At 48.7% G+C, this 10,044-nt stretch overlaps 1 long non-coding RNA gene across 2 annotated transcripts in view; it reads left to right on the top strand.

Moving 5' to 3' along the window:
- The window catches only part of LOC125930151 (uncharacterized), a 133,271-nt gene that overhangs the window by 80,433 nt on the left and 42,794 nt on the right, over positions 1-10,044 (top strand). Inside the window, exon 2 of one of the 2 annotated variants that reach the window (XR_007460085.1) lies at positions 8,684-8,845. The exons of the other annotated variant lie outside the window; for it this stretch is intronic. This is a non-coding gene — a long non-coding RNA (uncharacterized LOC125930151). The remainder of the gene's footprint in view (positions 1-8,683; positions 8,846-10,044) is intronic. 2 annotated transcript variants of the gene reach the window in all.

The raw sequence follows: 10,044 nt of genomic DNA on the forward strand, positions 1-10,044 counted from the left end.
ACAGACAGGGGTAAAGCTGGAGGCAGAGGAACCCTGCGGGCAGTGGGGAGCTTGGGCAGAGGCAAAGAGGAGGCTCACCATTCACATATTCTATCTGCCTGGCTGGTGCCTGACTCAGAGCTGAGAGATTTCTCGAGAGAGGACAGGCTTGGCTCTGAGATGGCACTCATATCTCACACACTCCCTGAGAGCTTCCTTGGGGACAATGACTGACGTGAACTGTGCCAAAGCTGTTGGTTTATGTGTGGAAGGAGCTGGTATAGGCGGGCAGGAAGGTGGGACCCTCTGAGTGTGATGGGATCTTAGGTGCCTATCATTTTCTTAGAAAGGTGGCTAGGGTCAGTAGCCTTCTGATTCTGGCTCCCTGCCACGTTATGAAAAAGGTGCTGGAGGCAGGCTGCTGAGAGGAGAGCATGAAAGAAGCTACTTTGGGTTTCTCCCATTAGTCTTACAGAGGTGGGGGCTGAGCTGTGGCCTCTATACTGTGCTCCAGTAAAAAGTAAAAATCAACCAACCTACCAATTGGGACTAACATGAAGGAGCTGATTTCTTTTGTTAGTGGGCATTAAAACAATTTTTTTTAATGTTTATTATTTTTAGAGAGAGAGAGACAGAGAGCAAGCAGGGGAGGGGCAGAGAGGGTCGGAGACACAATCAGAAGCAGGCTCCAGACTCTGAGCTGTCAGCATAGAGACCGACACGAGGCTCAAACCCACAGACTGCGAGATCATGACCTGAGCTGAAGTCGGACACTTAACTGACTGAGCCTCCCAAGCGCCCTGAGCATTTTTTTAAAAAGTAAACTCTATAACCAATGTGGGGCTTGAACTCACATGCTCTACTGACAGAGCCAGCCAGGTACCCCTGTCAAATGAGAATTTAAAACAAGAAAAGGAAGGGCGCCTGGGTGGCTTAGATGGTTAAGTGTCTGACTTTCACTCCGGTCTTGATTCCAGGTTTATGGGTTTGAGCTCCGCATTGGGCTCCACACTGACAGTGTGGAGCCTGCTCGGGCTTCTTTCTCTCTGTCTCTCTCTCTCTCTCTCTCTCTCTCTGTGTGTGTCTCTCTCTCTGCCCCTCCCTCACTTGCACTCTCTCAGAATAAGTAAACTTAAAAAAAAAAAAGAAAACAAAAGGAAAAGAAACATTGCCTTAAAGCAATAACAATAATAAAAACACCATTACCATTATTACCAATTCACGTGGTAATTTTAACATGAAAAAGGGACTGTTCTCAGGAGGGGAATAATCTCAGAGTAAAAAGGTCATTCTGAAAGGACAGTTGGCAACAACCACACACACACACACACACACACACACACACACGCACATCCTGCATTATCCTTATTTTAGTTTTCTCATTTTGATAAAGTCTGATGAAAGTGTTCTCCTGAGTAGGCCTGGTCTATAGATTGGCCTTGAAGACAAAGGACTCTGGGTCTCACCGAACTGTGGGGTCTGGAGAAGGATAGGGGAGGGCTGGAGTAGGAAGTTACCCTTTGGGCTGAGAGATGGCCTGCCCCAGCTCCAGGGGCTGGTAGAGCTGGGGAATTTTCTTGAAGCAGGCCAGGTTGATTCTTCTAGTGCAACACTTCTTAGAAAAGGAGAACTGGAGGAGGAAGAGAATAATAATGGACTACTCCCTGGTGGGATCTCCTTCCATTTCCCCTCTTCCACGTGCTCTTCCCCTGTTTGCTGTTCCAGTGGTCACTGTTCTCTCTCTAGGGTGGATTGAGTTTCCATTCTTGGAAGGAAGCTCAGCTGAAGACAAAGGCTTGGCCACAGCTTCCTAAAGTCCAAGGGGGATCCCTGCTGGAAACCTACATCCAGTGCCTGGGGACCAGTCTGTGGGAACCCTGTCTAAGTTTGACTTTGGCTGGTAGATCTCTCCCCTGGGCCCCAGGTGACAGGCTGTTAAGAGTTCCCCCAGAGAGACATGTTTTTTACCTGCGTCACCTTCAGAGACTTTTTTCATTGGTTCAGCTTTTTTATTTGTTGCTCTCAGCTGCTGACTTACATTGTCTTTATCTGCTCTTACCGTGAGTTTTGACCATCTCTCAAGTGGGAAAATGCCTAGCAAAACATCAATTTCCTCTGAACAGAGATTCTGAATTGTCCATGAAATGAAAGCTTGTTCCCTGAAAGAACTTTAATAGAGTCACAGCACAAAGGTTGCAGCTGAGCCACTTGGACCTTTGGTGGCTGCAGGAACCAAGCACCTCAATACAGGCATGTTCTGCGTTAATGTGTGCCAGCACACATACAGCTCTGCCTGTGTGTTTGCACACGCCCTCACGTGCACACACACACCACTGATGGGGGCTGGAGGGCAGGGCTTGGGGGAGCAAGGAAAGGGAGTTTGAAGGAGACAGCCACTTTTCTCTTCACCTGCCACTGACATGAACTTTGGATTAGAGTAGAAGCTTGAATCCAGTCCCTGCTCTGTCTCTAGGTGCTGTAGGACCTTGGAGAAGTCACTTCACTTCTCGGAGCTTTATTTGCAAAATGGATATGAAGACCTCTAGAGACTCTGTGTCAGTCAGCATTTGAGGCAGGAAACAGAAACCATTGTAGATATTTCAAGCAGAGAGGAATTTTATGCAGAGAATTAGGACTTTACAAAATCACTGGAAGAGCTAGGAGAATGAAGTCAAGGCCAGGGTCAGAAAGCTCCTGCCATCGTGCTTGCCTTTGCTGTCACTGTCATTGTCACAGCTTCTCCACACCCTTGACGCTGGTGATGTGACTGTGGACCCTGGAGTCCAGCCTCCACCAACAGTTGTGTCTGCCTGGCCCTGCTTGTCTGAGTTCTGCAGAGACATGGTTTCCTGTGGGCCCCACTCTCCAAATGCAACAGAAATGCATCAAATCGGCAGAACCTAAGCTGAGCTATGAGACTGTCTGGGAGGTGTAATTTTTAGCTTTGCAAGCCCTGGAGATGGGAGAAATGGAAATTGAGACTCAAGAGGAGCATCTGGCACAGTCTTCCTGTTCCAGAGTTCCATGATTCTGCTGGGGATATTAGCCCTGGGGAGTTTCAGCAGAAACATCAGATTTTGAAAGTTGTTGGTCTTGCTGCACTTTCCCCAGGCTCCTGTGTGCCCCACACGCCCAAAGGGTGAGGTGCCTTGCCTGCCGGTGCAGTGGGCATGGAAGACCCTTGAGTTCTACTTTCGGCCTCCACTCTCTGTGGCAAAGAAATCTGCCAGTTGCCTTCTCTTCCCTGGGTCCATTTTGCCCCAGCTCCTGTCCTCAGGTGAAGCTCCTGTCCTCAGGTGAGAATCTGGAGGACAAAGTTCGGGAGGAACTTCAGGAGTTCTGCTAAACCAAGAGTTCTCCTCTGGAGTCACATGGCCGAGGCCTGAGCCCTATCACCTAAGCACAGATGGTGCCCTTCTCTGCTGGGAGGGGCCTGGGCAGAGTCTGAGTTCAGTGGGACTGTGACATGGAGCAGGGATGGAGGGAACAGCCTCAATTTCCTTCCTCTTCCCTGCTTTCCTGACATGGCAACTTGGGATCATGACCAGAATGGAGGCTGGGAGGCTGGCTGCTGCTGCTGCTGGGGTACCAGGAACAGGAGACAGAAAGGAAGGACAGAATTTTATACATTGTTCAATGAGAGACTTCCCCCGTGCCCGCATTCCTCCTCTATATTGGGGTCAATTGCATCCCTCATCCATTCATCTCAGTAGAGCAGCAGGGAGGGGAGATGCCACGGAGTGGGAAGATGCCCCTCCTTCAAAAGCTGGGCTCCAGATCCAAGAGACAGTAGTGGTGACAGTGCATGGGGAAAGCAGGAGAGGGTGGCAGGGTCGATCTGGTGGAGCCCTGTGGATGTCCACAGGGCTCCAGTCTCTTTCCCCTGGTGCATCCTTAGGACTTTGTCCCATGGAAACTGCCTGGGAAAGGCCTGGGAAACAGTAAACAGTTTTTTGAGGCAGTGGCATCCAGAGGTAGGTGGACAAATAGTTTTGAGCACTTGGGTGGCACCATAACTACCCTGGTCCCCTCGGAGCAGGCATGTGACTTATGGGCGGGCACAGCTTGTCATCAGTGTTCTACTTGGGAAGGCTTCCAGAGACCAATCCCCTTTCCTGATGGGGAAATTTATGGGCTAAAAAGAAGAGTCCATGGGTCCTTTTGGGTATGGGCCCCTCTAGTGGCAAGAGCACTGCGTATGTCAGTGGGAAGTTCTCCAGTCCAGTTGGGCAGGAGGTCTGGCCTTGTCTCGGCCCCATCACTTCACTTCTGGGGGCCAGCGCTGTCAGGGGACATAATGGCCATGTCTGCTGAGGGCTCTCTTGGCTCTGATGGTCTGTGATTCCAGGTCTCCTGCTCACCTGTTCCCTCACCTTTCCTGCAGGCTGTGTGTTCCTGCTCCTACTTGCCTCAGAGTGAAGCGGAGTCGCCCCCACACTCTTTTCTCAGGCAGGTGGAGGGGCGGTCTTGCATGTCCAAAAGACCCCCTTTGGCTTTTGGGAAAGAGCCGGATGTGCGCTGAATACAACCCCCGATGTTGTTATTCAGCAGGAAGAAAGACCAGAAAGAAAAGCAAAGGGAGAAGATATTGTTTGGGTACAATCTGTGTTTGCAATTTTCCACATCGGTTCTTTTTATGAACGCTCCAAAAACAAGACAACAGCGGCGGCTGATTCAATATGCACCATGCAGGAAAACAATAAGGAAAAAAAATAAGGGTTTTTAATAAGCACTTGGAAAGGCTGTAATTAAATCTCGGGCTCTGTTTGGAAAACAAGAATCTCATTTAGTGCTTTTGCCCCAGCGCTCCCTAACATCTGCACCCGTGTTTTCTGCTGGGCAATTACTGCGTCCTCTGCGGCTTGATTAACAAATACAGGTGCAGGGATGCCTCGGGAGGGGGATCCCAGGATGGAGGGAGGGGCAGGTGCGGGAGAAGACTTGGCACTCACCCCAACAGGTGTCGGGGACCTGAGGGAGGAGGAGGCCTGGCTCTGCCCAGAGTCTCAGGGCGGGGAAGGAGGAGTGAAGGAAAGGAGAGTCCCCCTGCCTCTCCTGCCTGCTTTGCTTAGAGCCTGATTTCACCAAGGAGCCCAGGGGTTATGGGAACACTGGAGGCCCTCTGGCCTAGGATTCAAGGACTTTAAAAGAGGTGACCCGAGAGAGAAGGTGCATTCAGGAAGAGAATGGGAAGCCCAAATAAGTGGGGGTTGTGTGCCCACAAGCATTATTTCTTTTTAGGAAATTTGCTAAATGTATAGGAAGGATGGTTGTCTCCTATGCCTTCTGCAGTTCAAAACCTCCTCCTCCTTGACCATGGTCCTCCTCCTGTCCCGTGGAAATGACCCTTTCCCCCAATAGTGTACTATTACTGTACTGCTGCAAGGGGCCAGACATCTGTTGGGCACTGCCCTGTGCTCTTACTTGAGTGGCTCAACCTTGCCGGGTCATCAGTGCTGCTGTTAGTATCTGTTTTCTGGAAGGGGAGGTTAAGGCACAGAGGTTAGATAATGCAACACAAGTACATAGCTGGTAGGAATGGAGCTAGTTCTTTTTTTTTTGAAGCTTATTTATTTATTTTGAGAGAGAGAGAGACAGGGAGGGAGGGGCAGAGAGTGAGGGAGGAGAGAATCTCAAACAGGCTCTGCACTGCCAGCACAGAGCCCAATGTGGGGCTTGAACTCATGAAAAATGTGAGATCGTGACCTGAGCTGAAACCAAGAGTCAGATGCTTAACTGACTGAGTCACCCAGGCACCCTTGGAGCTAGTTCTTGAACCCAGGATGTCTGGTTCCAGAGGTCACTATTAATCCCTCCCTGCCTCAGTTCCCCTGCTATTTATCAGAGACACTTTCACACTTCTCTGTCCTACAGATGTTTTAGCAGAGTGCCTGCTGGGAGAGGGGAAGAGGGCGTCTTGGACAGGTCTGAGGTAGGGGAGCGGCTGAGATTCCTTTCCTGGAGCCCAGGGTTTCAGGGATGTGATGTTGGGGAAAGGTACGCAAGAACAGCCAGGTCCAAAGAGATGTTGGGGCTTGTACCAATAGGCAATGTTTCCGTGGGAAGCAGGGTCTGCAATCGTGGGCAAAGCTACCAATACTTAACAACCTTTTCTAGAAGGCTTTTCCAAATCTAATGCATTATCCAAATGTTATGTACTATGAAGATATGTACTACTTACAAATATTTTTTAATGTTTGTTTACTTTTGAGAGAGAGAGAGCGAGAGCGAGTGCACACGCGTGCGTGCAAGAGAGAGAGAGAGGGAGACACAGAATCTGGAGCAGGCTCTAGGCTCTGAGCTGTCAGCACAGAGCCTGACACAGGGCTCGAACTCACAAGCTGTGAGATCATAACCTGAGCCGAAGTCGGATGCTTAGCTGACTGAGCCACCCAGGTGCCCCTGAAGATCTGTAATAATGATTGGGTGCTTTGTCCAGAAGCATGGCTCAGGTTGGCTCAACCCAGAGGGCTGAGCAAATCTGTTTACTTTTGGTGTTTTGTGTTTATTTGCTGGCTGTCTCGGTTTTCAGTTCTCTGAAGCAGAGACCAAGTCCTTTGGAAAAGTTTGGCTTTTCCTTTCTATCACCATGTGACCTTCAGGAAAGGATTCTCCCTCCCTGAGTCTCAAGGACAGATGGATTTCCTTGTTAGAGACTGGGTCCAACTCCATGGTGCTACCTTATGGCTTTGAGATCCCCCACTCTTGTCATGGCTACGTCTCAGCTCTAGCCAGAAGCTGGCTCTGGCCCCTTCCTTCCCAGCTCCTCCCAACAGTGCTGAGGGTACTACTCTCAGTGCCAGCTGGAAGTTGCCCTGTTGGTGTGTGTATTCATGGCAACTCCTATTCCCAGTGCCAGACTCCTGGAGGAGAGCTGAGATTCTACAGCAGCCAGCCCCCTCCCCATCAGTTGGCATTGCTTCTCTCACTCTTTGAAATGAAGAGAAGGGAAAGCTTCTGATGCTCTGCTCACCGCTGCCTCTTCTGCTATTGAGGCTGCTGTTGCTTGCTGCTGCTGTAGCCGTTGGGGCTACAACTGCTGAGGTGGTGCTGGTATCATCTTGACCGAGAAGGGCAAGGGAGAGAGGAGGGGGGAAAGATTGAGAGAGATCGAGAGAGGTGAGCAAGTGAGCATTACCAAACAGGGAAGTCAGTCTATATCCTTGGGACCAACTGACTTAGCAATATCTCCTGCCATCAGGCAGCCAATGCAAATACTGCAAATCCAGATGAAGATGAAAGCAGGCTATTCCTTTAATTCCAGAACATTCTGCGTGACATAGTTTTGAAGAGAGGAAATGGTTAGTCAGTACCCATTAATACTAATTCCAAACTTTAGAAAGCACCTGAGTATGTCATTGGCAACACAACCTTGCATACATATCACACTCTCTTCAGAGAGCTCTGATGATAGTAGTGAAGACATGATTTCATTTATCCTCACTGCCAAGCCCCCCATTTTTAAGATTCAGATAGAGGCCAGGGAGAACACAGCATGTTAATGGCTAAATTAGGTGTCTAGTTCCAAGCCATTGCTCCTTCACTGAAATTCCTTAATTCAATGGGATACTGAATATAATCCTCTTTCAAGACACCCTGTGTCACCAAGACTTCTTAGCATGCTCAACAAATGGTTCTTATTCATGGTGTTTGCTGAACTGGTGACTGTGCTGGTTGGTGTCTGTGAGGGTGGTTGAAGCAACTGTGGTGGCCCAGTCTTTCTTCCATATGGCACAGGTGAGAAATTGGTCTAAGCTGTGGCTTCTACATTTTTTGTCAGGCCTGATTGGCAAGTTCTGCAGCTTAGTTCTTGCATGTTGTCTTCATTGATTATTTGTAAAGGATCCAACCATGGCCTAAATAGACACGGTTGATGCACCTAAACAGACATGGTGCTGCCCTTGACGAGTGGGTGCTCTGAATGAACAAAAGAGCACATGACTTGGGTGTCAGACATATCTGCAGTGATGAAGGTCAAGGTTGAGGAGAAGACTAGGCTTTGATCTTTGACCATTCCCTTTCCATGCTCCTACAAGCGTAGGAGCAGTGACTTTCTGTGACACCCATGGTCCCTGATGGTAGTTAGAGGTGATGAGCTGAATTCAGAACTGACTCCACTTCTAATATTAGTGCTTTTTGGGTAGCAAAGTTTGAAAGCATGATTGAAGGACATCAAAATAGTTGAGGGAATATAACATGCTTCCACTATTCCCTGGGGGAAGCTGGTCTTCCAGTCTTTTAGGTCTTTCCTGGGTAAGTGGAGGCAGCTCTGCTAGCCATTTCGGTGCCAGACTTTGGGTGTACCAGGTCCTCACTGTTGATATGGATCAACAACCTTTTTGGTGCTAAGTAGTGCAGATGGGTGCATGCCTTTTTTGTGTGAATCTGAGCAGACCTCACGGTTAGTAGGGGAGGAGAAGACAACAGAGAAATGAAGGACAGGACTGTATTGGGTGGGGCCTGAGTTGGATCACCTCTAAAATTCCTTCTGCACGTGAGTGTCTGATTCTGTAAATAGTTGAATAGAAAGAGATAAATATGAATGTGATAAATGTGGTGAGAGGTAGGAGTGGGTCAGAACCAGTTTCTCAGGGTGACCTGGCCCCTCCCTCTTACCCACCTGTTGCCCCCACAGTGCACTGAAGATGCGCTCCTGTCTGATGCAAAATCTAAGGTCTGATAACTTACCAATTTCTAATTCTAGAGGCAGCTCTCCTGAACTGAGCAACGGTTTCTTCTTTTGCCCTAATTCATGAAGCTTCTCAGCTGACGCATCCAGCCTTCCCTGGGATCTACTCCCTACCATTATATGGATAGGAGGCCACACAAGTCATCCGCACCCCACAAAACTGCATATGCCAAGAAGGTCAGCTGCTAGTGCAGAGTCCAGAGCATGGAAGGCTTCATGAAAGGTTTGCTGGAGTGGTTTGAATTGTTCTGCGTCAACAGAACAATTTATGGCAATGCTTACAGAACTCAGTGTGGATGAGAATCATCTGGGCAGGATGTTAAAATTCACATTCCTAGGCCCATCCCCAGAGATTCTCATTCACCAAACTCTCCAGTTGGTGCTATACAAATCATAGCCTGCCATTCTTTTGTGTGATGTGGAGCCAATGGCTTTTGGACCATGGAGGTTCTCCTTTGACTTCTTCATTAGTGGAAGGTGGTCCTTTGTGCCTGGCATGGGAATAGGGACCTGCGTTGTGACTCTGTCTTCCTGCTCCTTACAAGACTCAGTTTTACTGGATTGAACCTGGTTTTAAAGGCTCTCCCATAGCATAGCCAGTGCTTCCTGTCACTTACCTATTTCTTAACTTGTCCTGTTTCTTTTTAAAAACCTTTATTTAATTAATTAGTTGAGTAATTAATTTAGAATGTGAGCCTGACGCAGGGCTTGATCTCATGAGCCTTGAGACCATGACATGAGCTAAAATTAGGAATTGGACGCTTAACCAACTGAGCCACCCAGGCACCCCCAACTTGTCTTGTTCTGATGTTCTTATATCATTCCCAGACTCAGTGTTCAGAAAAACTAACTGCTCAGATTGGCTTTAGCAGCTCACATTTGGAATTTTCTGTCCCTACCAAGCTCCTTCTTCACTAGGACAATCATGGTGCAGGAGTTTTCATGTGACCTCATCCTGAGATCTTGGCTCTGAGACAAGAACTTACATAAAAAGGATAGATTGAGGATTCTGACCATTTTAGAAGCAAGCTCCTTTGCAGGAGATTCAGAATGATGCATACTCTGTGCCCTTCATGTTGATAATCTGCTGGCTAAAGAAGGAACATTAGTCTCACATTCACTGACTCTCCCTAGAGGACAGAAGGGCAACAACAAGGTTCATGAGCAGAATGGTTCATGGAAACACTGTTTGCTGTAAAAGAGGTAAGCCTTGACTTATTGGAACTCTGGAGGACAGACTTCTCCATGCTGAGCCCTGTCTAGCTAGTTTTAGCCAGGTGCCATGTCAAGGTCTGGAGCCAGGCAGCACCATGAGAAGTGGGATTCTTAAGTGTGCCTCCCCCCCCCCCCCCCCCCCCCCCCCCCCCCCCCCCCCC

Source organism: Panthera uncia, chromosome A2 (assembly GCF_023721935.1).
Source record: "Panthera uncia isolate 11264 chromosome A2, Puncia_PCG_1.0, whole genome shotgun sequence".
Taxonomy (NCBI): domain Eukaryota; kingdom Metazoa; phylum Chordata; class Mammalia; order Carnivora; family Felidae; genus Panthera; species Panthera uncia.